This window comes from Nipponia nippon, unplaced genomic scaffold, assembly GCF_047370975.1.
Source record: "Nipponia nippon isolate SJK-2023a ecotype South Korea unplaced genomic scaffold, ASM4737097v1 scaffold_4, whole genome shotgun sequence".
In the NCBI taxonomy this organism is placed as follows: Eukaryota; Metazoa; Chordata; class Aves; order Pelecaniformes; family Threskiornithidae; genus Nipponia; species Nipponia nippon.
In genome coordinates, this window is record NW_028262358.1 from 18,365,101 (window position 1) to 18,375,402 (window position 10,302).

The following is a 10,302-nucleotide window of genomic DNA, read 5'->3' on the forward strand; positions in this document are numbered from 1 at the left end:
TGAAGGGATGTTTATTCCTGACTTCTTTGCCTGGATGTAACCCATTCCTCTACCTCCCTTCTGCTTTAATATGCGAGTTTGTATAGAAAAAAAGGGGAGATGGGTTTCGGCCATCATGCAGAGCCCTAAGGGTGGTTTGCTTGTAGGACCAAGAGCAAAGCCCTTGCGTTCTGCCAGCTTTTTTTGGCACAGACTCATTTGAGCAGGGAAGTGCCTTGTGAAGACCTCATCTCCTGTTCATTGTAGCACAGATGGCCTCCTCTTCCCTCCCCAGCCACAGATCAGTCTTGCTACGGCTCCAACAGTTATATGTCAAAACAACAGGAGAGTAACATCAGGAAATTATTTCCTCTATTTGCCTTTCCACTTTGCATATGCTGGTTTCTAGAAATGAGGAAAAAGACCAGTGTTAGTTGGAAAGCTGAGTCCTGCTCAGCTGGTAGGAAAGAATTCCTCGATGCTGTGGGGCTTAGTTTGAGAGCTGCTGTCATGAGCCAAAAATTGATTTCTAAACCGCTGTGTCTCATGTGGAGTATAATTCTACAACGCTCTCCTAGAGAGGAGGGATCGCATAGCTTAAATGACTCCACAAAAAGCAAAGGAGGGCAGAATCAAGCACACCGTGCACAGCGAGGAGGAACAATCTGCAAGAAACTCCCCAACACCAGTTTGCTTGAGGTGAGAAAATCAATGGCTTATGATATTACAGTGAGATATGCATAAAAGGTCTCTTTTATAAGGTGATCTCCTGCCTTAACTTAGCACCTCAGTCTATTTTCAAATCGTTTACATACACGGCTATTTCAGCTCACTGCTTGCTCAGTTTGCTTACTTTAAGCAGCGGTGTCAAGACAAATTTCTCTAGGTTTCAATTTAATTTATGTTTCTCAGCTTTGTCCCAGCATTACCTGGACTTCTGGGTTCAACAGCTAACTCAGAGCTGGAGCTTACCACTGCCTACTTGCAAATGAAAGATCAGATTGCTGGTGTGGGCCAAAGAACTGAGGAACAGATAAAACAAACAAGCTTCGTAGCTGTAATTTAATAGCTAAGAGGAGGGCTAAGGATCATTTGCCCTCAAGTCTGATGAGTCAACGTAGACAGAGCTATGCCACACAAAAGAAAACCTCCCAGGTTACCCAGAATAAAACCTCACGAATAACGAAGTCTTGATTAACTTAAATTGATCATTTAGCAACCATCTCTTGTTCGGTCCCAATTGTGTTTGCTGACGTTTTGCTCCCAGTGAGTACACAGTGAGTCACTGCTCAGTAACCTCCCCCCCCGCCCCCGCCTGAGATCCACCATGTTCATTTTTCAGCAGCTAATGACAACTATTAGTAACCATGAGCTAGCACAGATTTAAGTATGTGGGCTGCCCGTGGACGGCTGCGTGGCAATTTAACGTGGCTTATGTATGCATCACTGTCCTAGAAGTTAGGGAGGTAGGCAGGAGCGTGATGCTTCCCATGCTATCGATAGCCATTAATGGTGCCTTCAGATCCCGGCGGGTAATTAACAACTAACTCACCTGCCTGACACATGGTTCAACTCTGCTTTCAGTTACTTATCGGGTGCTGCAGTGAATTTGCCAGGGAAAGTTTTCCTGGTGTTTCAGACAGATTTTGACCTATTTATTTTTAATCCATCTCTTGGCTCTGTCATTTTGCTTTTCTGCCCCTAGTCCTGAGCTGTTCTATTTGTTTCATCAGCTCCCATTTTTGTGTGTGTGTAAGCGTGACTGGATTTATCTATCTTGTTTGCTTGCTATTTGGGGGGAAGGAGTACTGCATTGTTTTGTTCCTTTGGGAGCTACTCACAAGTTCCAAACAGAAACGCATTGGCTCAGGACTTACTTGACCCGGGAGAAGCCAGCTCCCTTTGCTCACAAGCAGTTACACTGTCTGCACGCTGTGAGGTTCTGAGTTTGCTTCTCAGCTTGAGGTAGCAAGAAAAAAAAAAAACAGACAAACCCCAAAACCCAGTAGGTCTGACTACCAGATTGTATCTGCCAGGTGAGGAAAAGTACAGAAGGGCTCTGTACTGATTGCTACTAAATTGGTACTGGGGCAACAGCAAAATAAGAAAACACAGGCCAATCGAACATCAAGTTTAAAAGCGTCCTAGTCCTTGTGATGTGCTTCTTCTTGACTTACTTTGTTCTCAGCTATCTAAAATTGGGTCTTCCCAAAGTGAATTAGAAACTGCCAAGAGAGTGCATGATTTTTGGGGCAAAAATCTGCGAGGATTTAGAATGAGATCAGACATGTTTCTCTTGCTAACTGATCAGATTTGAGCCCGAGATGCCACTAGACTGAGGTCAGTACATTTCCATGGGGGAAGATCATACTAAATTATAATAGTTGGATTTTTGAAAAACAAGAATTAGGAAATACCAACATAAGTGCTGTACTGTGAGAAGTTCAAATTAACCTGTTCCTACCATCCACTTCCTAGGTCAGTGGTGCCATTTGAAGTCTAAAATACAGTCATGGCCCGGAGGGCACTAAAAGGCCTTAATTGCACTGACCAGCCCTCACCTGGGGCCCCCACCCACACCCCCTGCCCAGGGCTCCATTTAAGCTCTGGACTGAGCATTTGCTCAGTTCCTGCCTGAGCTGTGTTGTAGGTCTGCCTGTCTGTGGCCCTGCCTCCTGGATGGCCCGTGGACCTCCGCTTTAGGTAGCTTTTCTCCTGGATGGGTCCCTCAGGTATATGTTGCGGCTTGTCTCCAGTCCTGGTTCTGTTTCCTTTTGTTCCTGCGTGGAGCCTGGGCCTGGTTTGTTGCTTGCTCTGTCTGGGGCTGTTGATGGACCCTGCTACCAGCATCTGTCCCTGCTTGCTGTGCTCAGATCTTGTGGGACTGTGCTCTGTCGCTGAGGGCACTACTTGTGCTGGGATTGCCTTTGGCTCCTGGCTTGCCTGCACTTTGGGAACAGCAGGCCATCGCTGTTCCCTGACAAATATTCTGGAGTTAAGCCTGCCCTTATTTAAGTTACTGCAAGAAGCAGTTCAGTCTAGCACCCTTTGCAAGGAGGTCCACCTACTTGTGGCACTTCATCCTCACTCATGCAGAGCTGTCTATGCATGCTTGCAAAAATGGGTCCCATGAGGAATATGTCTACTTATAGTTTGCAGCTCCTCCTTTTAATCTTAGGAATGGGTTTATGTGGGACCCTTCTGTTGTCTGCTACAGATTTCTTCAGATCTATCTACTCATCCCTCTGGAGTTTGCTTTTTGAATGCTGCTGAGCGGAGGTGGGGGGTGGCTGGTGGTGTAAGCAAGCATGGGCTAGGCATTCCTGTCATCTCTCCACACATTGTAAATTAAGAGCCTGACGGTGTCCTAAGCTCTACTAAACCACAGGCTATGCTTGGACATGCAGATGACCACATGTTCTCAGGGCTCCTTTCAGACCTGCGGTATTAACTTCTTTACAAGCCAGTTAGTAAGGCTATCTTGATATAGCTCACTAAAGACCATGCTGGCATAGCCCGTAAGAGAAGAGCTTTTCAATGGCATTGTGCCTGCAAAGGCGACATCTGAGGGAGCCCAGCACCCAGCTCTCCTGCTGATGGTAACGCACTGTTTCCCAGGTTTGCAGTCCTTACAGCAGTATTTTTCCATTAAATTAAACCCTGTCTTGCTGTGCTGGTGTCTTCTCATTGCTGTTATCTTCTCTTCATTAATGTATCTGAACACAACAGGAGGAGGCACAATACACCTTTGCAGCTATGCGACGGTCTTTCCTGTTCAGCACTTAGCATGAGGTGGAGACTGTTTTTCACACTGGTTTTCAAGGGTGAAGATGTAGCATTAGATTGGTTAGCTAGTTCAGTGTAATGAGTCTTTTCAAACCAGTCTAGATTTTAACAGGGCACCTGTGAAAGTACATTTGCTTTTTGCTGGTTAGAGATTCCTGAAGGCATGATCACTTCATCTAACATCCCATATCCCAGTCTGAGGCTGGACTATGAGCTAAGTCCCTGTTGCCTAAGTCTCTCTGAAATGAATGGGAGTGAGGCACCTACGTGATGCCTTTTAAAAATCTGTCTAAACACTGTAATAATGATGATAATTAGCTGTCACATTAGCAGATGCCTAGAAGCTTGACTAATAATGATGCAACAGCTGTAATGATGGAATACTCTTCCATGCTTTATTGGCAAATTACTGTTTTTGTTTGCTTTGTTCCTGCTTTGTGCCCCCTCAAAACGCATGGAGTGTCCAGCTCTTCCCTTAAAGCCTTCCTCTTCCAGGACCTAGCCTGCCGTGCCCTCCACCCTGTGCTCTGTTGGGTGTACAGGTCCCATAGCAAGCTGTCATTGCTACAGCTCAGCTCCTTGCTGAGGTGCTGTTGATGCCCTGTTGCCTGCCTGTGATATACTAGTTGATGCATAATCACCTGCGAAGGCAACTATCCCCCTCCTGTCAAGTCCTGCAAATCTAGGAAATAAGCTTGCTCACCTCTGCCAAATGCGAGCAACCTGTATGTGTAGTGCCCGTGAAATAAGACAACTGAACCTGGCCCGGAGTGCGTTGCTTACATGCATGCTGTTCTACAGTTTTGTGAGCCCATTTGAGTTTAAACCTGTAGTACTCCTTACACTTCTTGTTTTCACCTATTTCACTGGCATATGAGTGACTCAGGCTACCTTTACTAGCAAGTCCCTTGCTAGCCGAACTTAGAGCCTGCCCTGTGTAAGGCCAATCACATGTGTGGAATAATTAAATTTGCCATGTAAGCACCTGACCACATGAAAGCCCCCAAGCACCCTTCCCTTGGGCTCTCGGCCAAACTGGAGCCTGGAGAGCACAACAAATGGGAGACTCTTTGCCTTGCGCTCCTGGCCTAGCCCTGCCATTCCTCCTCGGGCAGGACAAGGTTCTTCCAGATCATTTGCTTTGCCTCTCTTGTACTAATTTTTATGTCTGAAGCAAGAATTGCACTGCTTACTCACAAAGTACTTTAAAACCTTTGTGTGCGTGACACCATGTAAGTACAAAGTCTCATCACTATATGTTCAGATGCAAGGCCTGCAGACAACTTCCAGCTTTTTGTTACTGTTGTACCTGGGAAGGAAAGAGATCCTTTCTCTCTTCTGTGGGGGTCTCGGTAATGCCCTGGAATAATCCCTGCATCATCTCTCCTAGTTTATCCCAGAGGCAAGTATGTTATTGTTTACTCAGCTGTACAGCCGGTCTCTGAGTTGACAGCCCCCTCAAAGCCCTCTCAAGCATTCGCAGAAGGGGAGCTAGGCATTTTCTGTTTCATCAGGTGCGGGCTTCTCTCAAGTTTCACTTGTTGGAGCACACTGTGCCTTAAAGGAGGTGGTGGCACCCACATGTCATTGCTGCTGGGCAGAAATCCGATTTGAAGTCTGCCTTCTCAAGGCTTCTCATCCTGGAGACTGGTTTTAAACAAGGGCGCACATCTGCTGAGCTCTCCTCCCTGTCTTGCATGCACTCTGCCTTCACAGGAGTGTTTGACTACAACCAAGTGTTATTAGGTTGTCAAGAAGATCACAAAACAAGCCTCTCCCCCACCATTTCAGTGGTATGGATGAAGCTACTTATTGGGTAGGCTTCCGTGTCCTGTGCCCTTCCCTGGGACAGCGTGTCCTGTCTCCCCTTTTTATGTGGCCCACTTGTTTCTTCCCCCAGGCTTTGCTTGCCTGTTGCTCTCTGCTCCCTCCAAATTTAGCATCTTTGATAAATGTCTTTGGGTAGATATCTACGAACATAAGAGAGCAGTAAGTCTAGAGTGAGGCTGGCTCCTTTCCTTTAAATAGGCTCCCCTCTGACACCCAAAAGTGTGCCTCCTGAGCAGGGGGTGGTGCTGTTAAAAGACTGATAGCAATACTGAATCCGCTCCAAGACCTTCAAGGAAATGCTGTGTTGACTGCAGCTAGGAAACCCCACCCAGAGCTCCAGGAACAGCGAATGAAAAAGACTGACAGCGCTACAAAGATTGTTCCTCACTCTTCTGTCTGTGAAGTGACAATTGTAACGGAACGGTTTCATCTCTTGATAAGTGCAACCAAAAAGAAACGGTTATGGGAATTCATCTGGGCCTCAGGTGTGTGTGTGTGTATATATATTCCCAAGCTAGTAGATTACTCTGATTATATCAAAAAACAGTGATCCAGCGTAGCCGTTAAAGTGTCCTATTCAGTACGTGCTCTGAATGTCTCTGTGTGGGGCCCTTTCTAGCCCAATCTGTCTTTGTTCTCATCCAGTGCTCACAAACAATAGGGACAGCCCAGACTGTTTGATGAAGTCCACGTGCATCGGAGTAGCTGCTCTCCCCCAAAATGTTTAGCTCCCCTCCTGGTAGACAGCTGTTCCAATGTTGTTTTTCTGTGCCAAAGGAATGGTTCCAGCTTTACCTCCTCAGCTGAGGATGAAAGCTCACTCGAAATCCCCTGCTGTAAAATACAGGGGAGTCGGCAGCTGGATCACTGCCTGCCATGTCCAGCTGGGTCAACGGAGCACCGCCCCGTTGCGTCTTCTCTCCACTCACGTACGTGTGTATCAGACCAAGATTTTGCATGGAGGAAGCGGCATAATCAGATGGCTACCATCCATGTGTTGGACACCTGATAAAATAAAAGATTGGTAACTCGTATGATTTTGCAGAGCATTGCCACTGTACAGCGACTTGAGAGACAGCAGGAAAGGAAATCGCAAGCACGCAGCTGTCGCACAGGTAGCCTGTCCTCCAAGCCTCTTGTGATCTTCTGAGCCGGGTCAGGTTTCTAAATGTTTTCCAGGAAGGCGGGATCGAGTGACCCCGTCCCTTGGCAAGATGAGGTGGTTATACACAGCCTGTATACAGCAAGAATAATAATCAGCCTGACCCTTTGCAAGAGACCACAACCTGAAAGCTTTCCTTATTTCAGTAATTGTCCTCCACTGTCCAAGACTGAAAAAAAAAAAGGCCTAGCAATGCAAAAAAACTGCAAGGTCCCTGTCCCATCTTTGATGTGTTTGTATCAACTCCCATCCTACTTAGTAACCTTGCTTTCTTTGCTAGGGAACGGCAGCGAGTCCCGCTCGCTGCAATAGTGACCGGCTTCAGGGTGATTTTTGTCCCTCTGCCGGCCTCCCTGAACCGCGGTGTTCCCAGCGATGACTCTTCATTTCTGCAGGAGAGCGTTACGCAGGCATCAGGCCTGCTCACTGTCTCTGTTCCCAACATCTTAATAATGGCACATAAATTCTGAGTCCCTCTTTGGACATTAAGTTTGTTCTTTCATATGGCTCCTGGGTGCTTTGGAGTTGTACACTTAAAACACCTTTTAAAATCTGGCTAACGGCTACCAGGTGTGGTGACAGGGTAATGAGATCAGCTCTGCCGCTATGGTGAGGGCATGGAGGGACCTCCTCAGCACTGATGAGATCAACTGTATAAATAATTTCCCCTGGCAAAACACAGCCATCTGAAAAAGTATCTGTAAATGGCCCATGTCAGCTTTCAGGTAAGCCAAAAGCAATAGGTGTCAGCTTGTGAGGGAAAATGAAAGGTAATTAAATGTTTTTGTGTGTCGGTAGGCTCACTTTATGAGAACGAAGCTGCAGGCTGTATCAGCTCCACTGAAAAAAACACAGGCTATCAGTAGCCACTGGCAAATAACAAGAGCAGCTAGTGGGATCAACCCAGCCTCTGATGAGAGGCACAGCCGAGAGGGCACAGAGGGGACATCTAGGAGTCGAGCTGCCTCTCAGAGGGATCACAGCCTGTAAGTCTAGCTCTGTATCTCAGCTGCCTCCTCTCTGCTGCCAGAAATCCTGGGCATGGGTGAAACAGCAGTGGAAAATCCCGCTAGATCATTGTCCCACCTCAGGCACGCCTGGTTTGGTAGGCTCAGCTTTGCCACACAGGAATCCACGAGCTTACCGGAAAATTAATAGTGGTTCTGGAGACTGAGTGGGAGTAAAAACCACTAAGCTGCAACGTTTTCTCTTTAAAGAAAGAAGATCTGCACAAGCAGCCCCCAAGCCCTGACACTAATTCAATGGGATGTACCCAGGTCCCACTGAATTCCACTGAAATTTTGTCAGAGGTTTTAATTAGATCAAGATGTTGGTGTCTGAGTTTCACTGCACAATTCTTTCTGAGTTTGCGAGTCACCTAACTTGCCCTGAAATGCTTCCTATAGTGTCGCTCACAACACTGAAGAGTGGATTTAGATAGGACAAGCATTAAAGGTGGGCCTTACTAAGGCTGTTGGGCGCAGACATCTCCCCTCTGTCTGGTTCATTAAGTTCCAGATCTAACACAGCCTTTTCTGCTCAGTCGTGCTGCACAGGGGACTGGCTCCTCCAGAGCCATTTGAGCTGTCATGACGTGAATCAGCTGTGGAAAAGGCCCAGGGTCTTCCCAAATGCTAGGGTAAGAAGTAAAGGAACAAACTGCTGGCTGCACTGCATTTCCCTGTGTCAGAGGAGGATTAGTTAATGTTTTCAGGCCACTTTGAAAATTAAAAGTGCCACGTGGTACAATATTGCTGTTCCTGTGTTTCACCCTATAGCTGATACGTAGCATGTCCCTTACAAACTAATTGGAAATTGCTTTTGGTGTTTTGGGGTTTTTTTTTCAGCAGAGCTGCTACAGACTGAGGCTTCATTCTAATAAACGTGCCCTAGCTCACCCTCCCCTGTCCCCCGTCCTCTGAGATCCTCTGCAAAGGAAATAAAAACATCAGTCCCTGGCACCATCTGTCAAGCAGAGGCTAATCCATTCTCTGCTTGTCTCATGGTCAATTTGGCTTCTTTCTGATTGGTACAGCTACCCTTCCTATTGCTGAGAATTTAATACCATTCATAGGTTTGGGCTTTGCTTTATTTTCATGGTAATATTATTATGACGATTGCAATGTTCAGGTGCACATACCCTCCATATGCCCAGGCTGGAGAACGGTACTTAAGCAAACACGCAATCACGCGGTAAGGCAGGTAGCGTTGCTCCCCCCATTCTGTAGAGAGGAAAATGAGGCAAAAAGAGCTGATGTGCCCGGGGATGTGCAGATGCCTCAGCAGCAGAGCTAAGCAGAGAGCTCACGGGTCCTTGGGTAAGAACCAGTCACTGACGCCGACTACGGCACTGTCACTTTGCCTCTCTTTTTCCCTCTTGTTTTGGCTTTGTTTACAGTGATCTCTATGGAAGCTTTGCAAAGATGATTAAGACGTGGACGTTCATACAGCTCCCGTGACAAGACTGAGCAGACCCACTGGGGACAAAGCTCACGCTTACTCAGTGCGGCACAACAGCAGCTCAGGTCAATCCGTTAACGAACAGGGCATGTTAGACCAGGTATTTCCTCCATTTGCTGGGGGTAAATGGGACCCCAGGCATGGTCTTTATGGCTGCCTTCTGATATTCTTAGTACTTCTGTTGTCCCCGTGCCATTAATTAAGAGGCGATTGCTGTCTGACAGACTGCTCCGACGCTTTTCACTTCCTTTGCATGATCTGAAGTGAGGTTGATGACAGGCCAATGAGAAACGCCAGTGCTCAGCGCTGTTCAGGATCAGGCCAGAGCTGACCATACTGAGGAGATCTGAATTTTTGCAGGGCTGCCCAAAGCAAACAGCAGTTCTTAACATATGTCGCTGTTGACCCATCACTGACTCTCTGCCCTCACGCAGACGGTTGTGTACCCCTCTACCTAGCCATTTCTAAAGAAAGATTCCACGCAAGAAGACACCAGCTGAAGAACAGCTGGGCATGTAATTATGTGCTGCCTGCCGTACATTCACAGAGATGTCCCTTTGCCTTTGATGTGAAATGACAGAAGAGTCCTGCCGAGTCATTCCTTCCTGTAGTTCCTGCAGCTCCTCTGGTGTTACCACATGGATAGACCCAGGAATCACTGTACGTGAAAAATACGCTTTCTGTAACATGGACGTGATATTATTAGAACAGAAATCCTTAAAATGGCATGGCTTGCCCCACAGGAGAAGGAAAAAACCCACCCCTTTTCATGTCTTTTTCATAACCGACAACAAAAGGGGTTTTTTTATTGTATTTTGGCCAAGACCACTATTTATTTGCCAAGGATGCAATCTCTGTGTGAGCACTGAGCCATTAAAACTGGCAGTGAACTGGTAACACTTGCAACCAATAGCCAAGAAGGGCCACAAACACTTGGGCTCTTTCTTCCCTGACCTTTCATCTCCATCATGGGCAATATTTAAGGTGTCACACAAAGATTTCAACTTAAGCCGCCTGAAACACTGCGAGCAGTATCAGTCCCAGCTTCGCTGAGGAAGGATGCCGCCAAGGGTCACCTCAGTGCC